Consider the following 25,715-nt stretch of genomic DNA (forward strand, 5'->3'; position numbering starts at 1 on the left):
TGTGATTTTTTTAATGATTATTTTACGTCCTTTTATGTAAAGCATTTTGAATTACCATTGTGTATGAAATGTGCTATATAAATAAACGTGCCTTGCCTTGCCTTAAATCTTATGTTATTATTTTACTTTAATCATAAATGTCTACATATTTTTTTTTTTAATTAAAATATTCTATTCATAACAAATTACATTTTCTTCATTTTAATTTTATAGGATACTTTTAATACTAGTTAATTCTTTATTATTATCATTATTATTCCCTTGTATCTGCTTATTATTACTGTTTTAAGGGGCTTGTTTTGCTCTTTTTGTGATAACTGGAAACCCTTCACCTGGAGCTTTAATCAAAAGAGGGAAGAGTTCAATAGTGATTAAGATGAGCAGCAGTATGTAGACATCGGGTCTTGTGCATGAGTTCAAGACTTGTTTTAGTAATTTAATTTCAGTAAATGCTATTCTTGAGGTACACAAGTTCAAAAAGTCCTGTTCAGTTTTTGGAAAGAAAATAATACTTTGATTCAGCAAAGGTTTCAGTAAAGACAGTTATACGGTTACAAAAGATTTATATTTCAAATAAATGTTGTTCTTTTTAACTTTCTATTCTTCAAAGTCCTTTGTTTTTGTTTTAATTGTAGTTAAGTACTTTTTAGTCATTTTGGTGTTTTGTCATTTTTATTAATTACTTTTTTTTTTAAAAACAGTATGTATATATATTTTTATGATTTTTTATTTCAGTTTTAGTTTTAATTATTTTAGTAATCAAATTAAACATTATTTTATTATTAACATATTGCCACATTTATTTCATCATTAATTTATGTTTGTATTTATACTTACATTTCTACAGTAACTCCAGTCTTCAGTGTCACATGATCCTTCAGAAATCATTCTAATATGCTGATTTGCTGCTTAAGAAACATTTCTGATTATTATCAATGTTGAAAACTGCTGTGTTACTCTTATTAATTAATAATAATAATATATATATATATATATATATATATATATATATATATATATATATATATATATATATATATATATATATATATATATATATAATTCAAAGGTTAGACACACAGTGACAGACACACAGACATTTCCACTCAGTAATTCTGCCTGAATCCAGATCACTTAAGCAGTTTATAGCTTTACTTTAGCTTTGTGGTCTTTTTTAGTGTAGATTAATGACCATTTGAATATAAATGGAGTCATGCTTTTTATGTAAATTAGATTTTACAGCAATAAAGTTTATTCCCAATAGCTTTCTCCTGATAACCAATTCATTATTTAAAGGAAATAGTCAATATAGTAGCTCAGAAATGAATTTGTGTAGAGATGCAGCACAAACACTGAAAGCTAAAAGCACACTAAGTCTCAAGATGAGAATTGTGTCATACGTGTCTGTCTGAGAGTCTCTACATATTCAATAATAAGATGTTTCCTGATGGATTGCTGCAATCTCAGTCAGTTTCCTCTCTTACTGCACGAACAGAGTAAATTGTGCTTTACTAATAAAGCAGACAATGGTGGTTTTTATCATAGTTCATTACTTAGAATGTTGTGAAAAAGTACATTTTTTGTAACTTATTTCAAAAAGTGAAACTTTAATATATTCTAGATTCATTACATGTAAAGTTTTGTTGTTGTTGTTGTTGTTGTTGTTTTTAAATTTGGATGATTAGAGCTTACAGATCATGAAAGTCAAAAATCCAGTATCTCAAAATATTAGAATATTTATATTTTAGTTACATTAAATGACCATCCCTACAGAATAAATTCCGGATATCTCTTGTTCTATGAAACCACAATAATGGGGAAGACTGCAGACTTGGCAATGGTCCAGAAGATGATCATTGACACTCTCCACAAAGAGGGTAAGTCACAGAAGGTCATTACTGAAAGAGCTGGCTGTTCACAGAGTGCTGTATCAAAGCATCTTAAATGCAAAGTTGATTGGAAGGACGAAACTGGGTAGGAAAAGATGCACAAGCAACAGGGATGACTGTAAACTTGAGAATACTGTCAAACAAAGCAGATTCAAACACTTGAGAGAGCTTCACAAGGAGTGGACTGAAGCTGGAGTCAGCGGATCAAGTGTCACACGCTCAGACATCTTCAGGAAAAGAGCTACCAAGCCACTTCTGAAACAGAAACAACGTCAGAAGCGTCTTACCTGGACTAAGGAGAAAAAGAACTAGACTGTTACTCAGTGCTCCAAAGTCCTCTTTTCAGATAAAAGTAAACTTTGCATTTCATTTGGAAATCAAGGTTTGGAGTTTGGAGGAAGTCTGGAGAGGCACAGAAACCAAGCTTGAAGTCCAGTGTGAAGTTTCTGAAGTCAGTGATGATTTAGGTGCCGTGATGTCTGCTGGTGTTGGTTCATTGTGTTTTATCAAGTCCAAAGCACTTTATGCTTCCAACTGCTTTATGGAGATGCTGATTTCCTTTTCCAGCAGGACTTAAGCACCTGCCCACAGTGACAAAACCATTTCTAAATGGTTTGCTGACCATGACATTACTGTGCTGGATTGGCCAGCCAACATGCCTGATGCTGCAGTTTGTGCTAAAGGAGCCCCGGCCAAGCATTGAGTGCATAAATGAACATACTTTAAACAACTTGAAATTTTCTGTTTTGCAAATCCTTTTTTTTATTTATATTTATTTATTTATTTATTTATTTTTGATTGATCTAAGGAAATATTCTAATTTTTTGAGTTATTGGGTTTTTTTGTTTTTTGAGGTGTTGGATCTTTTCTTTTTTGAAAATATGAATCTACAATATATGAAAGTTTCACTTTTTGAAATGTTACAAAAAAAATTACTTTAAGAAATATGCACCTATATATATATATATATATATATATATATATATATATATATAATTTATTTTGTTTCATTAATTTTTTTTTTATTTGTTGGTTTTTATTTTAGTCTATTAATTTTTAGTCTATGTTTTCTGTTAAATTAAATTGCAAATTACCTTGCAAATATTTTCTTAATTAACCAAATATTATTTAGTATCACAATAAACAAAAATTATGAACAAAATATACATAAATATTTTGTATATATTCAATATATAGCCTAACTATATTACGTATATATTCAAATACATAAATCTAATATTTAGGCTTTATTTTTTTAGTTAAAAAAAAAATAGGTAATACTTTATTATAAGGTGTTTTTGTTACAGTGCAATTATAAATTTAAGTATTGAGTAATATTATTTAACTACATGTACTTACTATATGGTTAGGTTTAGGATTAGGATTAGGGTTTGGCTTTGATTTGCTTGCATGTAATTAAGCATAGTATTGTTATTATAATAGTTAGTATATGTAACGTGTAACAAAGAGAACTTTAAAAAGGAAATTCAGACATAGCTGTCAATAAACTAATATAATAAAAGTCTGCTGTCATGGAAAGGAAAATTACTAAGTCATTAAAAAACTTAAGTAAAATTAATTAGTCAACATTTTATCTCAAAGAAAACACTTTTTTATTATTCAAAAGAATGCAGTAGTAAAGTTAATTGGAGTAACAGCTCTTAAAGGACTCGACACTCTTCAGCAAGAACAGAACTGACCCAGAGGATTCAGAAGTGAAAGAGTGGCTCAGAACAGCAGGCAGAGATCGATGTATCTTGGGGTGTGTGAAGCTGTAAGGCAGAACAGCACAAATCCACACTGCTCAACCCTAGACCTCACAGTCTCCCTGAGGTCACTCAAATTAACCCTTAAAACTCATCTTTTATAATACAATTTTGTCCTGTGAAAATAATTCCTTCATCATGTCTTAAGATAGTTTTAATATATAATATATAATATAACTTTACATCCTAACCTCATCTACTATACAGGGATTCATAAATATGCAAATCAACCCCTCCTCGACTCAAGCACAGTATTGCAGTCACAGATGAAAAAGTAATAAGCATGACACAAAAAATGTAAAATAAATAAATAAATAAATAAATAAATACATTGCACAAAACTTAAAAATGATATCAAAGCTATCAGAATAGTAAGCAACCAAGATAGTCGAATACTCGTGAAGTCTACTACGTCCCGAAGTTTACCTACTATTCTCCTACACACTCAAAAGTTTCTCTTCACAAAAAGAGTACATAGCTTTAGGGCAAAGTATAAGTAGCTGAACTAAGACACTCAAAACAATAAACGCTAGAAGAAAACACACATTAGTCAACATAGACACATTCACTACCTGTTTTACTGGGTTTCCCAAATCGGTGCTGATTCTCACCAAATCATACTTCTCTGCATGTGCTGCGGGTTTAACATGCATTAGGGAACAATATATGCCCTAGGTTCTCTTGATTTACATTTACATCATTTTTAACTGTTTTGTTGACAGAAGCATTTCACCGCTTTTCTGCCAAAATAAAAGTTTGAGCACTTAAAAGGTTATAAGCTCGAGGGCTTGAACATTTGAAAGTTCATAATTTAAGACATAAACATTGTATTGTAACATGGATTGTAAAATCAAATTATTTTTGCAATTTTTATGAAATATTCCATTTTTACTTTGCAGTACAACTGTAATTTACAATAGTAATAGCATTATGAAATATTCCATTTTTACTTTGCAGTACAACTGTAATTTACAATAGTAATAGCATATATGTACACGGATGGGCACAACACTGAGTATGGGTCACCCATACTTGGCTTGAATGTCACGTCACCGTTTTTTTTTTTTTTTTTTTTTTTTTTTTTTTTTTTTTTTTTTTTTTATTTTTTTTTTTTTTTTTTTTTTATGTAACATAAAATCAAATTATTTTTGCAATTTTTATGAAATATTCAATTTTAACTTTGCAGTACAACTGTAATTTACAATAGTAATAGCATATACAGTCATACACAGACACAATTTTGATTATTTTAGCTGCTGACCAAAACATATTCAAGTCTAGTTATATAATGAATATGGGCTTAAAGTTCACACTCTGAACTTTAATTTACTGTATTATTCTCATCAAAATTGGAGGAAAGGTTAAGGAATTACAGCTCTTTATTTTTGTTCAACCCCTTGAATTAAAGCTTAAAGTCTGCACCTCAATTTTTTTGTCAATTCAAAATGTGTTAGTGTCCAAATATATGTGTGTATATATAAAAATTAGAGATAAAAATAATAATAATACAACAATAATTTCATTTAAATGTCATTTCATTTGACCATTGATTGTCATAGAACTGTGGATATGCAAATATGTTGCTACATTATTAAGAAAATATTTGATGTCTTAGAGGCTCAGCTGGGTCAGATTTTTGCTGAATCATTCACATTAAGACAACAGAGTGGAATGACCCTCATGATAAGTTTCACACCGGTCTGAGACTGATGACGTTTGGTGGGGTTTTAGAAGCGATACGGTCAGGATAGATTTGGGCCGTGTGGAAACAGGACAAGAGCAGCATCACTGAAGGGCTGACGGTGGACGTTCAGAGGATGAAGTCTCTGCAGGATTAGTCAAGATGCTGAGCTCAACAGAGCGAACGAGCGAGCGAGAGAGAGAGAGAGAGACTTTCCACCGCTCTTCTTGATGCTTGCTTATTACTCACTTCACAATCATTCAAAGAAATATAAAAATTACATTTGCTTTAATAATGAGATTAAGAACAGATCCTTATTGCTTTCATTTGTCTTACTGTTATGTGTGTGTGTTTGTTTGTGTGTGTGTGTGTGTTGCATAAGAGAATTGCATAGGAGAATAGTGCTTTTTTGTTGTTGTTGTTTTGTCATTATTGCTAATTATTTGTTGTGCTGTGATGTTAAGAGCTCATATTTTTACATTTATTTATTGTCAACATTCTTAAGGTTGATATATACATATGTGGCTACTAAAAGTATATTATATATAGCTACCAAAATAATCAGTTTATTGTGACACTAATGGATAATTCACTGAACAAGAAATCTGTAATTGCCTCAATGAATTTATATGCTAAATGAGGCTTTTTTGGATGTAGTGAACAAAACAAATTCACCTAGACAAAACATGGACAGTTTTCATCAATAGCATCAAGTTGCATTGAATTTTTGTTTTCTTAACAATTTATTTTTATAGTGCAAAACTGACTGCATTTATGTTATTAAAACATGTTCCTGATTGAATTATGAACTATTCATGAGTGCACATTATTTTGAATAAAAATCTGTTCATCTTTATAACATTTTAACAACATATAAGAAGTTACCCTGCCGGTGGTTTTTCAGAAGGTTTTTATTTTTTATTTATTTATTTTTATTAGATCCAATCAGATACACACAATCAGATCTGAAACACATGACATCACATGTCTGAAATAAAAGTTGTTGTGGCTGTATAACTAAAATAAATGTGAAGAGCATCTCAGATCATTTGATTTAGGATGAATTTGATGTGCTCAAATTGAAATCTGAGGAGCTTAAACTTAAAAGTCTAAGTTTGTTCTCTGTTTAATCTCATTGCTCTCTAGTTAAAAGTGTTCTTACAGATCTCATTTGTGGCTTTCCTTCCTCTGCTCCCTCGACTGACACACAACTGGCTCATTTCACATTTCAGCGGTTGAGTCGGTGAGTTTAGTCAGAGTGACAAACATGATAAACACTGGCATCTCCTGTGATGCTCATCCGTGTGTGTGACATTTCCAGCAGTCACGGACGGTTTAAACTCACTTCAGTCTGTGCCAGTGGAAAGGTGAACGGCCATCATTTATTTACACATGGACACAACAGAGTCACACAGTATGCATCGCACTGCGATTAATATTTAATTCCACACAACTGATACCTTCATTTAAAGCACATTTAATGAGTTAAAATGGATTACAGCACATATTAAATGTGTCATTTGTGGCCATGTATTACTTTGGGCATGATATATGATTAATAGACACTTGTCAGCTCTGTGCACCTTTGAATTTGACTCATGAGTCTTTCAGTTCACATGCACTTAGGGACTCAGTGTCCAGTAATGATAAATAACATGATCTTATCTATATTATAGAGATATTATACGCAAAACCATAATGTGAGAGCTTCATTATTTATTAAATGATGCACTTTACCTTCAAAAATACATTTAAAAATGAGCTACAATAGTCTCAATCTTTAATAGAAAGAAAATTTTCAGTATTTTTATTTTTTTTGTAATTTCCCAAATTTGTATAACTTTATTTTCATTATTATTATTTTTATTGTTTTTTATTCTATTTTTATTCTGGATTTTTTATGTTGCTTTGAATTTTGTTAAATGATATTTATTTTAAATATGAATTGTATTCAAAGTAATTAATAAATGTATTTAAAGTAATAAAATAAATAATACATTTTGTAAAATTTAATTAAATATTCAAATCAAATAAAAATTAAATAAATGAAATGACAACATTATTTATAAATGATATTTATATAAAAGATTACTTAAAATTATATCAATTATTCAAAATAAATAATTTAAAATTAAATGATGTAAAATTAAGTAAAATGATTGAAAATTAAATAAAATTAATAATTATTATTGCTAGGAACAATTTAGTAGCTGATGTTGGATATCGGCAGGGGCATGTCCCTAGCATCCCTACTAAATTCTACGCCCTTGAATACACCACATACAATTGTGAAATAAAAATAATAATAATAATAATAAACCTTGGAACTAAAGGAAGAAGTTGTCAATAATACTAATGGTGATACTTAAGCTAACGTACCTCGGTAAAGGACAAAACAAATTGTGATTGCTAATAGCATCATTTATTTGCATGCGCCATCTGAAAATCAGGTAATTTTACAAACACAAACAACATAATTAGTCCAGAATGCAATTTGCACAACACTCTGTGATGAAGCTAAATGCACAGAGCAAATGACACCATGCCGCATGCTAAAATGAGCCTCATTTGCAAAGAAAGGAGACGTGTTTGCACTGAAAATAGTTTAAATGCTCACAGAGCAGCTCTAATGCATTTAGCATCTTACACTGAATTGAAAGTGCTTTGTGAATGGGTTTCGACCTCTGTGCATCTGAACTCTGATTAAACTAGTGTGTGTTGAAGGTCAGTGGCACGTCTACAGATCTGCTCTAACAGCTCTAGACGTCCTGCAGTGATGAACGGCTGCCGAACGCAAGGCCGGACACAGTTAATGTCACCAGGATTATCTCTCCTGTCCCGCTGAACGAGACTCGCACATGCTGTAAATCTCCTGTCGCGATGTCCATTTCCATTAGCCGTATTTCATCACTCACTTAAGGTGAGAACTTTCACTTTTTTTTATACTCGTGCTGCAGTCGTAAATCTAGAGAAAGGAAGGAAGAGAGACTCTGGCTTATTGGTTCTCTAATGGCCCGTTATCATAGCAATAATTGTACTCCTAATGTGAACTTTAATTACTGGTTGAGATAACATGATCTGGAGGTGCAGGAAAATTACAGCTTTATGTTTCACCCGTTCCTTTCTTGTTGTGTTTTTATGTGAACTGCTTTGGAAAACGGGACTGTTTGCACCAAAGTCAAAGGTTTGAGATTAACATTGGATGGGACATTTCAAAACCAACCTAAAACTACGGTTTATGACATATTTTTTGCAATTTCAGCCCTCTGATGTTTCCAGGCCATAAGCAACCTATTCAGGAAACCCTTTTGAAGCATGTTATCTTGAGAATTGTGATTGCTGGACTTATAGAAATTGGTGGATATGTAGACAAACATGTCCAATTCAAGCCCAAATGGTTCAGATGTTACTCAGAGTAAAAATATTTACAGAACTGCCCACTAAAGTTGGGAAAAAGTGACATTTTCTAGATGTGGATCGTGTTGGCACCTCAATAAAAAGACTAAGGATACTAATATAAGAATTTTGGCTTTTAATCATAAGCTTTAAAGGAATGTATATCAGTCTGTCAAATATGAAAATATTTTACCAATGTTGAGGCACTTATTTGACAGTGCTAACTATTAGAAGACTCTTGTCAATATTTTAGTTTGTTTTGTTTGCTATGTGCTAATCAGGACCCAAAAACTAAGGTTAATCCTTTTTTTTTTGCATTTTTAGCACTGTGATCTTTCCTGACCAAAAAGCATTTTATCTGTGAAGCCATATTTAGAGCTTGATATCTTGAGATTTGTGATGACTGGACTCATAGAAAGTGGTTGATACACAGACAAACATGTAAATATTTAGACTTTATGTAAATATTTAGACTTCATTCCAATGGGGTTAAAAGTAATTATTCTCAGATTATATGTTATTATAAATTTTATGCAATGGTATATTTAAATAAAATTTCTCGTCAATATTGAAAAAAATAATAATATATATTTTGTGGTTATTATAAATTATATATATTTTGTGGTTCTTGTGTAATTTCAAATTTCAATGAAAGATAATCTCATTGACATTACCTGTGTCTGGCCTGGCATTGGTGACTGGTATTGGTCCAGATGATCAGACGTTTATGCAGAAAGAAAGCTGTAGCATGCAAACCTGCTAAAAGACAAGCAGAGGAAGGACAACAGATGGATGTCACAGCAGACAGTTACATTATACAGCTCAATTCTTCTTCAGAGTTAACTTATGATAAGTTGCTGCTGCTCAGAGAAGATGATGAAAGGAGAGAAGGGTGTATCTTTCCTCTCATCTGCCCACCCGCTGATCCTTTCTGAGCGCCCTTGTTTTATAGATCTGCTTTCCTCTCCGCACCACAGGACGCATTAATGCACCTGTTAAAAATGCTCTTCTCACCCCCTGATGAGATACTGTCACTCAACATGGAGACTGACAGCTAGGGAGCGTTACTGTGCAGTGCATGCTGGGAAATGTCCCCCTGCTGCTGTCCTGACAGTGGACCTCTGGGACTATAGCTCTTTAAATTGTACCTTGATACGAGGAGGATAAGGAAACAGCTCTGTGTTTCAGCTAAACCCACCAGCTCTCCAAAGGCCTGTCATCTAAAGTGTGCAGAAAGAAAAGGTTTGGGATATAAGAATGGAAAATTTTGGCTTGGGTTTTTTCTTGCACTAACAGTTTTTTTTTTTTTTTTTACTGCACAGAGAAAAAAAAAAAGCAGTTCTGCTCAAAATAAGTAAAATCTTTTCCTTATTTAGTTATGAAGTTCAATGAGGACACCAAACAAACTTTCCTCTCTTGCTTTTTTTAACTACTTTAAAAGAAAAGCAGAGACAATGTCCTTAGAGAAACTTGTACTAACAGAAAAACTCACAAAGTTTTCTATTGAAGCAAACTGTAACAGAAAAATAATCAAATTAAATGACTTACAATTAGATTTTAAAAAGTAAATTATATTTAAAATGATTAATAGGTTTGTTTAAATAATTAAATCAAATAGATTAACATGAAAAACTCTAAAAAAAAAAAATAAAAAAAAAAATAAGATAAACTCAAATAAATGACTGAACATTAAATTAAATATAAATTATATTTTAAAGCAATACATTTATTTAAATAATTAAAACAAACCGTTAATAAAGATCATATAAATTATTCAACATGCAATAAAAATTATTCTCAATTAAATTAATTGACTGAACAATAAGTATAAATTATATTTTAAAATAATACATTTAATTAAATCAACTTAAAAAAACTGATTTAAAATTAAAATAATTTTGATTAAAAATTGAACATTAAATATAAATTAGATATAAAATCAAATAAATGTTGAAAATAATATAAATTATTCAAAATTAAATAATGACTTAAAAATTATTACAATTAATTAGACAAATAATTAGAATTTATGTGCAAATATTAATTATATTCAAATAAATAATAAAATAAAATGTATATTTAAAAATAAATTATTTAAAATAAAACATTAAAATAATACATGAATTATAATAATGTGTGTGGGGGATTTTCTTTTTTGTCATCAAATTATTAATCACGCTCACTCACCTCAGTAATAATATCAGAGACCCCAACCCATTGTGTTTTAGTCATTGTTTTTGCTATTTTGTTTGCTTGCACTAGTGGCACAAAAAAATGACACACTTCACCCTCAATATCCTCTTACTTCTCATTATATCTGTGGGATCATGTGGACAGTGAAATCTCCAACAGCAAGAATAAGAGAACGGAAGCACTCAGATTGATCTAATGTGGCTTTCAGAGGTGTTACCTAAGAGCACAGCAGATTGGGGATGTCAACATCTTCTGTACAGCTGGATAGCGAAGGCTTTGGGCGATTCTTAATTCTCTCAAATGGAGGCAGTGTTTATCACAGCACAGGTCCTCCTGAATCATCTCAAACTGACCGTGTGAGTGTGTTTGCAGTGTGTTTGTTCCCTGCGGTCACGATCAGCAGCATCCCTATGAGCCAATTTATCAATGAGTCACCGAGACCATTTCAGCCGCTCTCGTCCTCCAGATAGAAATCACTTCAGCGTGTGTGTGTGTGTGTGTGTGTGGATCAATATCACATTCACCTCAAAATCAACTGAAAACAAACACAAAACTATATTTTGCATGAAGAAAATACAGACTATTGTAATACCACGAAGATTTTTTTTAACATTATTTTCCACATCAACAAGGCACATTTCCTCCCAAATTCTCATTACTGCAATGAAAAAAGTCTCATTCTCATTACCAGAGCTCTCATTATTCTGGTTGGTGATTCTCATTAGGCCCCATCCATGAATAGGATACAAAACAGACTCTGAAACTCATAAAATAATGAAGCATTTCTTTTTATTTTAAACAAATGGCCAGTGAAAGATAATAAATATTCAGAACACTTTTCAGAAAATTATTCATTCACCTCAGAAGGACAAACTAATAAGTAATATACTGTATGAGCGCTTTAATTTTTTATTTGTTTATAAATATCTATATATGGGTCACATTAAATGAATTAAACGAATGAAATTTAATAAAATTATATTTAAATAAATTAAATTAAATTACATTTATTTAAACAATTATATCAATAAAATGATAATCATTCAAGACAATACAAATTAGGAGGACAAACTGTATTTTATGAGCTTTTTAATTTTAAATTATATATATATATGTGTGTGTGTGTGTGTGTGTGTGTGTGTGTGTGTGTGTGTGTGTGTGTGTGTGTGTGTGTGTGTGTGTGTGTGTGTATGGGTCACAAAATAAAATAAATGTAATAATTGAAAATTAAATATAAATTATATTTAAATAAAATAATTACTACTATTTAAATAATTATGTAAACATAAAATAAAATATAAAATATAAATATAAAATTATTAAAAAAGTATAAATTACGGATTACTACAGATTACAGGACAAACTAAATATTGTACACACACACAAACCACACAAACCCACACAACATTGTACACTACAGATTACAGGACAAACTAAATATTGTACACACACACACACACACACACATATATATATATATATATATAATTCAGAAAATTTTTAAATAAATCATATTTAAATAAATTAAGTATTAAATGTATTTAGATGATTCTTTGTATAAAATAAATTTAAAAAATTAATTCTGAGGTCAAACTGTTAGAATTATATATGAGCTATAAACAAACAAAAAAAAAAATGCCTTAACGGGCCTGAAAATAGGCTGTTCTCTTTATGAAAAAAAAAAAATGATTTTGATTATTTTGCGGGTGAAATATGACCTGCACATGTTCCTGACAGGTTTGATGAGATTCACCGTGATCTATGACTGATCTTCAATCAATCAGACACTGCTCATCTGGCGGCGTGTGTCAGGACTCGTCCCGCGGGAGAATGACGCGGTTCCTCTCATATGATAAGTGCCTGTGTTTTCTAATTTTATCCTTCTGTCACCTATCTAGCACTTCTGCAACTCGGAAAATTGAAAATCTGCCATCTAGAGAACGAGAGAGAGAGAGAGAGAGAGAGAATAGTGGCGTTATTGAGGACACTCTAACAAAGCCTTTCCCAGCAGCCTCTCTGATGAGATCAATAAGTGTTTGTGTGTTCATCTGTCTCTCAAACACACGTACTGAAACACACCATCTGAAGCAAAAGATGCAAAGAGTATTGAAGGATTGTTCATCCAAAAATTGGACTTCTATCACTGCTTACTAACCCTCGTGTCGCTCCAAACCGGATTTCCAGAGCAACAGATTGTTTTCAGTGCAATGGAGTCTTTTATTTTAGAAGACCAATCAAAGCTTGATTTATGGGACCATTTTTAATCTTTTCTAAGAGTTCGACACAGCCACGAACATTTCAGATGCTTTTTTTTTTTTTTTTTGGAAATATTCATTTGAAGGATGAGTCAGTGATTCATGATGCACTGCAAAAAAATTAAATAAATAAATAATAAAAAAATGATAGAAGAAAACCCTTGTTTGTGTACTCACATACTGTATATCTTGAGCAAACCTTGGGGAACAAGATAACAGAGTAAATGATGAGGGTTGAGTTCAAGAAACAATATGGCTTGAACCCACAGTCAATATAGTAATTTATATATAGTACATTTCTATAGGGAATTTTTACTATGAAACATAAAAAAAAGTAACTCCAGCTTTTTAATTTCATAATTCTGAGCTTTCTTTCCCCCATTATTGCAAGTTTATGTCTCATAAAAAAAAATAAAAAATTATGGTTGAATTGTATCATCAAAGGTCAGCAGCAGAGACACTGGTTCAAAAAATGGGATTAAACACATTAAGGACATTTGTGCTATTTAACATATTTAATCATTGCAGGTTTGCATCATATTCTGAGTTTGCATTTCCTTGCTTTTATTCGTTTTGAGGAATACTGAATCTGTCCTGTGCAGATTAGATGAGTGAGTGAATATATGCTGACATTTAGTCTAGAACTACAGTAACATCATGTTCACTTACTCCCAATTTCTCTCAACATGGCAACACCAGAGCTGTGAGTCAATACATATGAAAACAAAGTAACTGGTGTTACTTATTCGAAAAAGTAACTTAGATATTTTACTAAATAAATTAAGTAAATTAAACTAATACTTTACAAGTTACTGTACTTGTAATGCATTAAACCCAAGACTCGAAATAATTCATCAACTGTGAATAAAAAAAAAAAAAAAATGCATCAGCTCCAGTGAATTTCTTTGAGCCATCAAATAATTCAGAACAAAAAAGTAGATATATGCATAAATAATCACAGAAAGTTTTGTAAATAATATGTAATATTATGAATAATATTTCAAACTGTTTGGTCTATTTCACTTTCCTGGATCAGCACATCTGCTTCAGAAGCTGAAAACTGCTAGTGATCGTCAATGTCAGACCAACAACATAAAAATAAAAATCATCAAATATATGCATCATAAATACAAGAACATCAGAGCCATTTTACACTGTACTCTTGATAATATCAAGATGAGACAGACTATAGTTTTGGACATATTTGTGTAAATCTGTCTGCTTCTGTCCTGACGTTACAGACTAGATCTCGTCACAGAGCACGAAATAAGCAACACTGTTGTTGTTTTCCACTTTATGAATAGAACTATGAGGAAATCAATTGACCGAAAGCTTCAGTACATCTTTTCCTCTGAGTTTATGAACAGACTGTCCGTCCATCATTCATAACTGATGAGTGAGAGATGAACACGAACAGATCTGCTTTCTGATTCAGTCTACACAATAAATGATGCATTAAACCTACATCTAATGCCAAACTCAACACACATCATACAGCATTACCACATCACATTTCTACATTACCATAACATTCTTTAACATTATGTCTTGTGTGATAGTTTCATGATTTTCTTGTTACAATTCAGAAATTGTAAATATAAATGATGTAAAATTAACATTATGCATTTGGCAGACACTTTTTATCCAAAGCAACATAGATACAATTCATATAAGAAACCATTCATAATAATTCATATAATACAAATATAGTTCAAATTATATAATTATATTATAAATCAATTATCCTATAATTATATTTTATATAAAAAAATACAGAATAAAAAAAACTTCATTTGTAATATTTAATATTAAAAAGTTTCAATAAAGAAATTTTTCAGTGACAGATCAGCCTAGTTTAATATAAATTAATATTTTTTAAGAAATATAAAATGTACATTTATTCATATAAAATACTGTATATTCCATAATTTATTTATTTAAATATTTCCTTTATGAAATGTTCGAAATAGGCCACTATTACTTTTTACTGCAAAAAGTGATATTATTACATTAATTATTATCAATTATGAAAATATGACAGTACATATAGTATATAATAAAATAAATTTCAATATTTCTAGTGAAACCCTTTAAAGGCTTCAGTCACCAAAATTAGCTTTATTTCATTAATTATTTATTTGTTTGGGAACAATAAGTTAGCTAACAAATTCAGACCAAAAAGCATAATATATATTATAATAAATAAGCTATTATAAAAATGACATAAAATATATAATGAAATACATTTCTGTAAATGAGATTTGTTTAATTATTTATATATTTGTTTGTGAGAAATAAGCAAGTTAATGCTTTCAGACAGCTACAGTGTGGCTTGGAAATAATGTATAAGTCAGTTCTACATGTCAGGCTCCATTTATCTGTGTATAATTTGGTTTTGAGAGCTAAATGTGAAACTGAAGGCATTATGGAGAGACAGACGGTGTGTGTGTGTGTGTGTGTGTGTGTGTGTGTGTGTCCTGTGCTCCATCCTACAGGACCAATAACATCACAGCCAGACTATCATCTGTCTGTGTCAGAGAAAGAGACACACTGATACATGCATATGCAGAAACACAGATGAGCTTTCTGCTGACACACACACACACACACACACACACACACACACACACACACACACACACACACACACACACAGCAGGTCTCTAAAAGACACTGACAGCTCAATTCTTCTGGTTCCTGGGTTTTTCTATCCCTCTATTTCTGCCTGTCTCAATGACCATCAATCTGACAGACCCTCGACTGCAAAAACAAGTTGCAATGCCACTGACACACACTTACACACACACAACACCTACACTCAAAGCGTCCTCCATCACACTACACTACACTTCAAGAGCCATTGAATTGAGGTAGCAAACAGTATGCAGAATTGCAATACAAACTTACAGATAGATAGATAGATAGATAGATAGACAGACAGACAGACAGACAGACAGACAGATAGATAGATAGATAGATAGATAGATAGATGCAAAGGTCAAAGGTTATTCAAAAATATAAAAAATAGTATTCATACTGTAGCAATTAATTCATGACTTTTGAAAGTAAAAATATTTTATTTCACAGAAAAAGTGTCTGTAACAGGGCCAAACTAAGATTAAACCAAAATTATTTAAAATTAATGCTGTCAAATGATTAATCGCGATTAATTGCATCCAAAATAAAAGTATTTGTTTACATAATATATATGTGTGTGTACTTTGTATATTTATTATGTAACAATTAAATGCACACACATGCATGTATATATTTAAGAAAATAAGTTTATATTTTAAATACATTTATATATAATATAAATTATATGAACATAAATAAATACATGTAAATATTTTTGTATACTGTAAGTGTGTACATTTATGTATACATAATAAATGTACACAGTACACACATATTATGCAAACAAAAACGTTTATTTTGGATGCGATTGATTGCGATTAATCGTTTGACAGCACTACCTGAAATAAAATGAATGTTAATGAAATAAAGTAAAACTTAAGATGCAAACTTATTTTATTTAAGCTGCTAATGAAGGCACCGTTTCTGATTTTAATTTAGTTGATCTCCATATACTAAAATAACTAAAAATAAAACATGAATTATTTATGTTTTATTTGTATTTATTTTAGTACATGGATAATATGGATAAATATGAAAATTAAATAAAAACACATTACACATTAAAACACATTAAAGACCAGTTACTAACATAAATAAATAAATAAATAAATAAATAAATAAAAACACAACAGAATTACTAAAACTTTTTAAATTAAATTAAAAACAAAAATTAAAAATAAAATCCAATTGAAAATATGGTTGATGAGAGTAAAATAACACTGATCTAAACACAAAGGAGACGTCAGTCATTTCCACACGTGCCCTCAGTAGAGCTCTTAATTTCTCGCTCACTGCTGAGTCTCTCGGAGCGTGTTGCTGACTAAAGCCCTTGACCTGCTGTTTGCAGTCATCGGCTCTTTCATTTGTGAGCACTTAAGCTCAGTTTGTTCTAATTATCAGCTCTCTGATGAGCTTTCAGGGGGAGAGCCAGTCAACGCCTAATTGTCTATTGACATAACCAGTCCATCTGTAAATCTAGTTCACTGTGCAACTATTTGATTTGGGCTCGCTAAGATTTCTAATGTTTTTGAAAGAACTCTCTAATTCTCACCAAAGCTGCATTTATTTGATCAAAAACACAGTGAAAACAGAAACATGAAATTTTATTACAATTTAAAAGAACTGTTTTCTATTTAAATACATTTTAAAGTGTGATTTGTTTCTGTGATCAAAGCTGTATTTTCAGCATCATTACTCCAGTCTTCAGTGTCACATGATCCTTCAGAAATCATTCTAATATGCTGATTTGCTGCTCAAGAAACATTTCTGATTATTATCAGTGTTGAAAACAGCTGTGCTGCTTCATAGTTTTGTGGAAACAGTGATACACTTTATTTTGCAGGATTTTTTAATGAACAGATCAGTTTGATCAGATTAATGCATCCTTGCCAAATAGCAGTTTCCATAAAAATATGAAACAGCATAACTCTTTTCAACATAATCAGAAATGTTTCTTTAGCACCAAATCAGCATATTAGAATGATTTCTGAAGATCATGTGACACTGAGGATGCTGAAAATTCACTTTCTTTAACTCGCAGAAATAATTTTTTAAACATATTTATATAGAAAACAGTTATTTTAAAATGTAATAATATTTCACAACTTTTAAAGGGATCCAAAATGAAAATTTTGTCATTAATCACTTACCCCCATGTTGTTCCAAACCCATAAAAGCTTAGTTCCTCTTAGGAACACAATTTAAGATATTCTGGATGAAAACCCGGAGACTGTCCCATAGACTGCCAAGTAAATAACACTGTCAAGGTCCAGAAAAGGTTTTTTTTAAGGTATTTGTAATCAAATAAAGGCAGCCTTGGTGATCAATATTTTTTTCAAAAACATTAAAAATCTTAATTACTCCAAACTTTTACCTGCCAATGCATATGTATAAAAAATTTTTTTGTTAGCCATTTCTTCCTAAAAAAAGCATAAAAACATACGAAAACATACTCCACACAACACAGAAAGCAACCAAAGCAATGCAAACTTGCTTTTTTATGCACCACTGAGTTCACAAAACATGTCAGACAGAAATTATACGTTACTTCAAGTACATACTGCAATTTACATCAGTATCCAAACCGAGAGAAACACTTATGATGGCACTTCACATGAGATTGCTGAGCTGCTCCAGAAACACAATGTGATTAAATCTGTGGAGGAAAAAGACAAACACAAATGTTTGTTTTAACGAGTGCAAAGGAAAGATGAAGGTTGTTCTGTTTGCAGGCATCACCTGTGACTGGATACAAAGGCGTAGGAGGAGACGCCGCACACAATGATTTATTTATCCCGCCGCTCCTGATTCAATTGTGTGAGAACCTAAAGAACCCCTGCCACTGATTCAGCTCTGCTCGTTTGGCATAAACTTTCCCAAAGTGAATTCTTTGATCATCTAGACTTTGTGTTATGGGTTTTTTTTTTTTTTTTTTTATTTTAATGCATAAGTTTAATGAAGCTTTACACAAACTCATTCCCTTTCCTGACTGTTTTCAGTTTGCATTCTCTAATGAGAATATATTGGTACACTTTATAACAGAGTTCCATTTGCTAACATTAGTTACAATACTTTAATCTTAATGTTAATCTCTACATTTACTAATACATTTTTAAGATCAATAGCTGCATCTGTTAACGCAGTTAATGCACTGTGAACTAACATGAACATTTCCATCTATCCCTAACAAAGATGAATAAATTCTGCAAAACGTTATAGTTGTTATAGGTAATGCATTAAAGGAATGGTTAACCCAAACATGAAGATTTGCTTAAAAATATATTCATCCTCAGGCCATCCAAGATGTAGATGAGGTTGTTTCTTCACATTCCATCACTTGCTCACCAGTGGATCCTCTGCAGTGAACGGGAGCCATCTTTAAACCATTGTTTCTGGTCAAAATATAAATCCATAATCCATAATATTGCTTCCTCCCATGAAAAAAAAGTCATCTCACCTGAATCAGGAGAGAAATCTACACAGATCAAGTACTGATGACAAGTAAAAACAATCCAAAACAGCTCTACACAAATACATGGCTGGATTTTGATGTGAGAGACAACAGGAGATGGACTTTTCCACTTGAGGAAGCATCATTATGGATTATGGACTCATATTTTGTCCAGAAACGGTAGAAACGTCTTAATCATAGGTTTGTTTCTTATAAACACACAGCTTTTCGCGTCTCAAGATGTTAACTGATGGACTGGAGTGGTGTGGATTATTGTGATGTTTTTATCAGCTGTTTGGACTCTCGTTCTGACGGCACCCATTCACTGCAGAGCATCCATTGGTGAGCAAAGGATGGAATGGTACTTTTCTCCAAATCTGTTCCCATGAAGAAACAAACTCTACATCTTGGATGGCCTGATGGGAAGGACATTTTCAAAATTGTAATTTTTGGGTGAACTTATGTAATGCATTTACTAATGTTAGCATATGATACCTTATTGTTTCCAAAATATCTGACATTTATATACTAAAAGGCCCTGCTTATTTAGTCATGTATGAGGTAGTTAATCATAACCTGACAGCAACTGATGTTTGTGATGTAATGTGCTATTAACCTTTTGCAAACGTATTCAAACATGTTCACCAAAATATGTTCAGTTTGTAAACCTGTACTAATTAATTAAGAGCTTTTCAACCAAACGCACACAGCAGCCTCTCCACTGGCAGCAGATACAATAGTTGGCAGCTACCCGTCGACCCCTGTTACTATAGCAACAGCCGTTCATTTGTTTTCTGTCGTGTTTCTGTGTGTCTGTCTGCATGTGCCATGATCATTATTCGGCTTTAACAACAAATCACGGAAAACTACATAAACAGGGCCAGATTTTCTGCAGATAAACCCTTATAACAATTTGACTTAGAAACTACAGCTTTAGTTGCTATAGATTGTTACTATTGTAAAACCATAATAAACGAGTGGTGCTATACTCTATGTGACCCTCACACAGACGTACATGATCCTTCTTTCATCATGCATCTGTGGGATCAGGTGAAAATGGTGCATCTGATTATTTAGTAAAGTATGTGATCCATGCATTTGAATTACAACAAACTAAAAAAAATTAAAAACTTAACGTGATGCATATTTGTCAATCATTCATAAGCAGGAAAAAGAGAGAAAAACATGGCATGATAGTTTATTTACTATTTGCATCTATTTTTTTTTTTCATTTAAATAATCATATTTTCAAAAGTAATTTATTCAAATTGTTTAGAATCAGCATAAATCTGTTAATTGTGAAAATTCAATTTATTTAGTTGAAAAGTATGAACATGGTTAAAATATGGCTAGCTGTGGAACAAGCAATATTCAGTATTATTTTAGTATGACTGAGTAACTAGTTTTTATTCATATTTTGAATCAGTTTGTATTTTATATTTTCCATTTTTATTTTAGTTAATGTTTTAGTAATTTTGTTTTGTGCGTTTGTCATTTTTAGTAGTTTTTATTACATATATATATATATATATTTTTTTTTTATTAATTTTTATTTTTAATTAATTTTTTTTTTTTAATCAGGCTTAATTAAAATGAGAAATATTGCCTTTGCAACTTATGGAATTATCATTGTTTTTGTTTTTTTTCATATCAAAATATTTCATTCCATATCAGTTAACATTTATTTTATTTTAAGTATTGAAAATATTTTTTAATGGTTTTAGTTTTGGTTTGTCAAATTGGATTTACTGATGATAAATACACAAATATGATTGTGTTTTTAAAGGGGTCATATGATGCGATTTAAATTTTTCCTTTCTCATTGGGGTATTACAAGCTCTTGGTGAATAAAGAAGATCTGTAAACTTGCAAAGACTAAAGTCTCAAATCCAAAGAGATTTTTCCATTTCTCCACAGAATATACCATATATCCTGATGAATTATGCTCATTATGAATATGTCCAAATTAAACTCGTTAGTGTCAGAAGAGAAGACTGGTTGGAGTCAAAGCAGCGTCATCTGTAGATCATTCTTCAGACAGACGTCAGACACCGCAGGGGAAACACCACATCTCTGAATCACACTGACATCTGAACTTCTGCTTCACTCCCAAATTATTCAGACTTATTATAGAGAAGAAATAAAAACAACGACCCTATTTACCTCATTCATGATTCTGGTCTTATTGTGCATGTTATTCTGAGGACAAAAAGTGTTCACTGCTCAATGTTCTTTCAGAGTCATTTGTATACTATTGTAGTTTTTATTCATATTTTTAATTAGTTTACACTTTGTTAATGATAACAACCCTGACTCTGCCTATAAACCAACTTATTTCTCAGGCTGTGAGAGCTATTGAGGCCAAAAAGATTTTTTTAATGTTTTTGCATGAAGTCACTCATGCTCACCAAAGCTGAATTTATTTGATCAAAATACAATAAAATTGTGTTATAAAATTTTTAATATTTGTAAACTTTTTAAGTACAATTTTTATTTGAATATATTGTAAAATGTAATTTATTCCTGTGATGCAATGCTTTATTTTCAGCAGCCATTACTCCAGTCTCTAGTGTCACATGATCCTTCAGAAATTATTATGAAAATAATATATGAAAATTAGAAATCATTAACAATTTGCTGATTTAATTTCTTCTTACTGTCAATGTTAAAAACAGTTAAACTGTTATTAATATTTTTGTATAAACTAGGGCTGTCAAATGATTAATCACGATTAATCACATCCAAAATAAAAGTTTTGTTTACATAATATATGTATGTGTACAGGGTATATTTTATTATGTATATATAAATACACACACATAAATTATATATTTAGAACATATTTACATGTATATACATTTATATATATTTATATTCTTATATTTATATATTATATATAAATATATTTAATATATAAACATAACATATTCTTCTTAAATATATACATGCATGTGTGTGTATTTATATATACATAATAAATATACACAGTATACACACATATATTTATGTAAACAAACCTTTTATTTTGGATGTGATGATTAATCGTGATTAATCATTTGACAGCCCTTGTATAAACTGATACTTTTTTTAATCTCTCCGATGAATATAAAGTTTAAAAAGTACTTTTTTTTTTTTTGAAAAACACATATTTTGTAATGCCTTTACTGTCACTTTTAATCAAATTAATGCATCCATGCTGAATAAAAATATACATTTATTTCAAATAAATAAATAAAACCCCATCTTATTAACCCCATACTTTTGAACAATAGTTTACAATTCAGTCATTGTTTCCAGCTACTCTTGTAGTCTAAAAAGTGTGTGTTGTTGGTATAAAACTCTATTTTAAAGAGCCAAACGCAGTAGTTGAACACCCTGTGAGGTTTCAGTCTGTGTCAGCTCATCTTGGTTTGTTCCTGGAATGGCAGCAAGAGAGGATGTTTTATTTTTGGCATATACTCACAAAAGGTCTGCGTTGAGATGACACAGTTGTATTCTGGCATCTTCCTCACGCTGAGACGCTTCCCTCTGCGCTTCACTGTCAGACAGACCGGAGGATCTCCTGTGTGCTTCAGTGTGGAAAAAACAAACCTGCAGATTAAACCAGGGTGACTCAAACAAGCTATACGAATAAAAGAAACTCATCTGCATTGTTATAATGCTAGTCAAAGTTTCTTCAACCAATTTAGTTTTTATGACCAATTTTCCACCCTCTGATTTTTCAAGAACACTATCCTGCATGTAAATGATCTCTGTTATGATTCTTGCACAGGGGTCAGCAACCTTTTCGGCATGACGTGCCATTTTACATTTCTCTGGTTAACCACTGTGCCAACACAGTGTGTGTGTGTGTGTGTGTGTGTGTGTGTGTGTGTGTGTGTGTGACAAGGCCAATGCATTAAAACTTTAAGTTTAATCACTTCTTAATCTACATTAATGCGCTGCTTTAACTGATGCACGCGCACACACACCACTCGCACACAGAGATCTGAGATCGCGCTATGCAAAAAGAAACATTCAGAAGCTCATAAACTTGTCAGCACTGTCAGGCAACATTTATTAATCGATACTGAATCACTACATTATATTTCTCAGCAACGAGGGGGTTAAAATCACTGTTTTTTAAGTAACTAAACTCATTGTTTGTAGAGGGAGACAGATGCAGAAAATTACACATCTCAGTAGTTTGCATCACTGGATATAGCCGTTGGTCATTTAACACTTCTATCATAAAACGTTTCCTTAAAAGACTAATATTAAATGATTTGCAGCTTCATCTTACTCTATTTAAGGTTAAAATTGACGCTTCGTGCTCTGCTTCTGTGAACAGTAAATCCCGCCTACTTTGATTTGATTGGCCGTCTCAGTCATTTTGACATTGATGAGCACTGTTAGACCGATGAGGCTTTGATCTGAAGCGCCTAGTATGTGCAGCGGTCGTGCGCGCGTCCGTAGACTAGCACAAGTTAATTCTCACACTTTAATAGTTTTTTATAGCTCCTAACAGGCTGTGTGACTATGAGAAGTTATTACCTCAGAATGTACGTCAGTATGCAGTTTTCCCTATTGCTTGCATGCCAGCGATTATCCCTCTCCTGCAACTTTTGGCACTTGTTCCGTAGGTTGCCGACCTCTGTTCTAGCATGTGCAATCAGACCTATTTTGTGAATCGGATGTATTAAATGATCACTTTTCAATAATATCTGTTATAAATAATTCAATAAACAATAAATAATCAATAAATAATATCAATTATCAATAATTATTAGCAATAACATAACATAACATAACATAACATAACATAACATAATATAATATAATATAATATAATATAATATAATATAAGCAATCAGTATCTGTGGATGTGGTTCTCTAGACTCGTACAGCACCTGTCCTCACACTCGTCCAGCACATTTTAATAATTCACCACTGTACAATGTCCTGGATGTGGTGTCTGTGGCTCTATTCCCAAACATAGTTAGCTGACTCACTGTCTACATAGTACAGAGCCCCTGAGGGGACATGGTGATGAAAAAAAATATATATATGAGATGGAGGAAACATAATTTTTCAATGCTTTTGCGATCTGCCTCCTAAGTATTGTGTTCTCCTGAGAAATTTTGGATTCTCTCACAAAAATATTTCATCAACTGTAAAAAAAAACTTCACATTCACTTATAAAACTATTGTGCTTCCCCTATAAAGCTTTACATTCACTCATAAAACTATTGTGTTCTCCTTTAAAACTTCAGGTTTGCTCATTAAAATATTGCTGTTGAATGTATTGCTGTTACATTGTAATGTTATTATTTTTATTTGCATGTTAAACTATTGTGTTCACCTGTAAAACTATTCCGTTTGCCTATAAAAAAAATAAATTTGCTCATAAAACTATTGTGTTCCCCTGTATAAATATTACATTCACCTGTAAACCTTTACGTTTGCTCATAAAACTATTGTGCTTCCCTATAAAACTATTGTGTTCGCTCATATAACTATTGCGTTCCCCTGTAAAACTTCACAATCATTCATAAAAATATTGCGTTCCCCTGTAAAACGTCACATTCGCTCGTAAAACTTTACGCTTGCTCGTAAAACTGTTGCGTTTGCCTGTAAAACTTATTTTTGCTCATAAAACTATTGCATTCCCCTGTATAATTATTACATTCACCTGTAAACCTTTACGCTTGCTGTTAAAATTTTTGTTTTTCCTTTTAAAAATATTGTTTTCTGTAATATAACTATTGAGTTTCATTGTTAAAAATTATTGTTTTCTCGTGTAAATCGTCACATTCGCTCGTAAAACTTTTGAGTTTTGCTCTTTAAAAATTGTTTTTTTTGATTGTAATACTTAGTTCCCCTGTATAACTATTACATTCACCTGTAAACCTTTTCATTTGCTCATAAAACTATTGTGTTCCCATGTAAAATGTCACATTCGCTCTTAAAAACTTTATGCTTGCTCGTAAATCTATTGTGTTCCCCTATAAACCTATTGTGTTTGCTCATAAAACTATTGCATTCCCCTGTAAAACTTCATGCTTGCTCATAAAATTATTGCATTCCCCTGCTTTACATTTGCTTGTAAAACTATTGCATTCCCCTATAAAACTTAGCGTTCAGTCATAAAGCTATTGCGTTCCACTGTAAAACTGTTGTGTTCACTCGTAAAACTATTGCATTCCCATGTAAAACTTTACGTTCACATGTTAAACTATTGTATTCACCTGTAAAACTTTTCTTTTGCTCATAAAATTATTGTGTTCCCCTGTAAAACTTCATATTTGCTATGAAAACTATTGCATTCAACTGTAAAACTTCACATTAACTTGTAAAACTTTTACGTTTTTCTCTCCTACCTCGTATTATTTTCTTCACAAAAGTTTCCAGAGCAAAGTATCTCGGAGGAATGCAAAAGTGAATTAAATACTGAGTGAAAGTAAAATT

General features: G+C 31.4%; 1 long non-coding RNA gene across 1 annotated transcript in view; it reads right to left on the reverse strand.

Moving 5' to 3' along the window:
* Positions 1 to 18,325: 18,325 nt before the first annotated feature.
* Positions 18,326 to 25,715, reverse strand: part of LOC122141050 — a 64,572-nt gene continuing 57,182 nt past the window's right edge. Inside the window, exons 3-4 of the long non-coding RNA XR_006157513.1 lie at positions 22,732 to 22,837; positions 18,326 to 18,473 (exon numbers count right to left, since the gene is read on the reverse strand). This is a non-coding gene — a long non-coding RNA (uncharacterized LOC122141050). The remainder of the gene's footprint in view (positions 18,474 to 22,731; positions 22,838 to 25,715) is intronic.

This window comes from Cyprinus carpio, chromosome B20, assembly GCF_018340385.1.
Source record: "Cyprinus carpio isolate SPL01 chromosome B20, ASM1834038v1, whole genome shotgun sequence".
Classification (NCBI taxonomy): Eukaryota; Metazoa; Chordata; class Actinopteri; order Cypriniformes; family Cyprinidae; genus Cyprinus; species Cyprinus carpio.